Genomic DNA, 2,721 nt, shown 5'->3' with positions numbered 1-2,721 from the left:
GAACATATTGTACATTAACAACATACCATCACTGCCAGTAGATAATAGGTATCCCAAACCTTTGAACCAAACTGACCTCAGGTGCCCCCACAAACCAAGCTTTTTCCTCCACAGCTTTCTTTTTATGTCAAAAAACCGCAAGTCCAGGCCGGGCGTGGTGGCTCTCGCCTGTAATTTCCACATTTTGGGAAGCCGAGGTTGGTGGGTCACTTGAGGTCAGGAGTTCGACACCAGCCTAGGCAACATGGCAAAAACCTGTCTCTACCAAAAATAGAAGAAGTAGCCAGGCCTAGTGGCACATTCCTGTGGTCGAGCTACTTGGGATGCTGAGGCAGGAGAACCGCCTGAACCTGGGAGGCAGAGGTTGTAGTAAGCTAAGATCAGACTACTGCACTCCAGCCTGGATGACACAGCGAGACCATGTGTCAAAAAAGAAAAAAAACAAAGCAACTCCACTCGTCCAGTCGCTTAGGTAAAAAGTACTGTAGTTGGCTGGGCACGATGGCTAACGCCTGTATTCCCAGCACTTTGGACTTTGGAAGGCTGAGACGGGCAGATCACCTGAGATCAGCAGTTGGAGACCAGTCTGGCCAACATGGTGAAGCCTGGCCTCTACTAAAAATACAAAACATTAGCTGGGCATGGTGACGAATGCTTGTAATCCCAGCTAGTCGAGAGGGGGAACCTGGGAGGCAGAGGATGTGGTGAATGGAGATGATGCCACTGCACTCCTGCCTGGGCTACACAGCGAGTGTACCCTGTGAGAAACAAAGGTGAACAGAAGAAAAGTTCTTTATTTAAATATCTAGTACATTAATTTTCAAGTTGTTGTAGAAACATTTCTCTTTAAACTCCTATTGTAATGTCACTTTTCCTGCTACTCACAAATTTAATCTGTAATATTTGCAGTATCGTGAAGTTCTAAGTACATTTAAATTCCTATTATGATAATCCATGGATTGCTGAGAAATAGTGGTTTTAATTTTGTTGTTCAATTTCCACTTAATTTTATTTCAACTTGTGTTAACTCAATTGAAAATTCTTTAGTAGTTTTTTAAATCTCATATCAAGACTTTTATTCACATCAATTGCTGTATAAATGCTCCCACCTTGAAGAACACTCTCTTATAGCCTGCTTCCCTACGACAGTCTTGACTGGTTGCCCTCCAGGCCTGTTTCAATTGTCTCATTCTAGGACTTACATTCACTACCCTTTTAAGAATTTATCTTTCTCTTTTCTTGTGTGTCCTGTTTTCTGCATTTCACATCTTTATCTTTCTTGGTTTACTTCTTCTTTTTGGTAGGAAAAAATCTCTAGTAATTTCTTGAGGAAAGGTTCACCTGGAGACAAAATTTTCGAGTTCTCATATGTCTGAAAAATGTTATGTTTTCTCCTTGTACATTTGATTTTAGTCTATTTGGAAATAAAAACATATGTCAGAAATCAGTTTCTTTTAGAATTTTCAAATCAGAACTCCATAATCCATTGCCTTCTGCTTTATAGCGGTAGTGTTGAGATTTTTTTTTTTTTTTTTAATTTGACATGGAGTTTCGCTCCTGTTGCACAGGCTGGAGTGCAATGGCAGGATCTCAGCTCATCGCAACCTGCACCTCCTGGATTGAAGTGATTCTCCTGCCTCAGCCTCCCCAGTAGCTGGGATTACAGGTAGGCGCCACCATGCCTGGACAATTCTGTGTTTTTAGTAGAGATGGGGTTTCTCCATGTTGGTCAGGCTGGTCTCAAACTCCTGACATCAGGTCATTCGCCTGCCTTGGCCTCCCAGAGTGCACCTCGGCCTCCCAAACTGCGCCTTGGCCTCCCACAGTGCTGGGATTACATGCATGAGCCACCATGCCTGGCCAGTGTTGAAAATTTCTAAATCATCTGGTCCCTCATCCTTTGTTCGTGACCTATTTTTACCTCTCTGGAAACTTACACCATTTTCTCTTTGTTCTCAGTGTTCTCAAATTGTACATTGATGTATCTTGACACGAGTCTGCTTTCATCGATTTTCATGCTATTTTGCTAGGTGTTCGCCTTTTAATCTGTAAATAAGCATCCTTATGTTCTGAGACTTTTTAATTATTTGCCAACAATTTATCCCCCTTTGTTTTACTTATTTATTTCACTTCTATAATTCATATAAATAAAATAATTGGAAAAAATTATCTTGGAGAAGCAGATACCATCACACTGATTCTGTCTGTGTTAACCTATCATACCTGAAGGTTGTCATATTTTATTAAGCAGAAATGTTGTATTTCTTGGTATTCACATTACAACCTGAAGATGGGCAATGACTGTCAAAATTTTAAATGTATGGGTAATAGTTAGAAGATGCAAGCACTGTATCCTCCAGAATTTTAGCATATGAAAATTGCTAATTTTAAATTCCAGGCACATTGATTTAAGCTTCAACATTCTCCCAGCTAAAATGAATCCATTTGTGCTAAGTTCTGTGATCAAAGGTGAATAAGACATTGTTTCTGCCTTCAGTGATAGCTGAGTCCAAAGGGAGACAAATAGAAATGATGTAAAAAGAGAGATAAGTAGTTCATGCGCAGTGGCTCACCAGCACTTTGGGAGGGCAAGGAGGGAGGATCATGAGGTCCGGAGATTGAGGCCATCCTGACTAACAAGGTAAAACCCTGTCTCTACAAAAAATTAGCCAGCCTTGGTGGCACACACCTGTAGTCCCAACTTCTTGGGAGGCTGAGGCA

This window comes from Pongo abelii, chromosome Y, assembly GCF_028885655.2.
Source record: "Pongo abelii isolate AG06213 chromosome Y, NHGRI_mPonAbe1-v2.0_pri, whole genome shotgun sequence".
Lineage (NCBI taxonomy): Eukaryota > Metazoa > Chordata > Mammalia > Primates > Hominidae > Pongo > Pongo abelii.
This window is presented reverse-complemented; position numbering follows the sequence as displayed.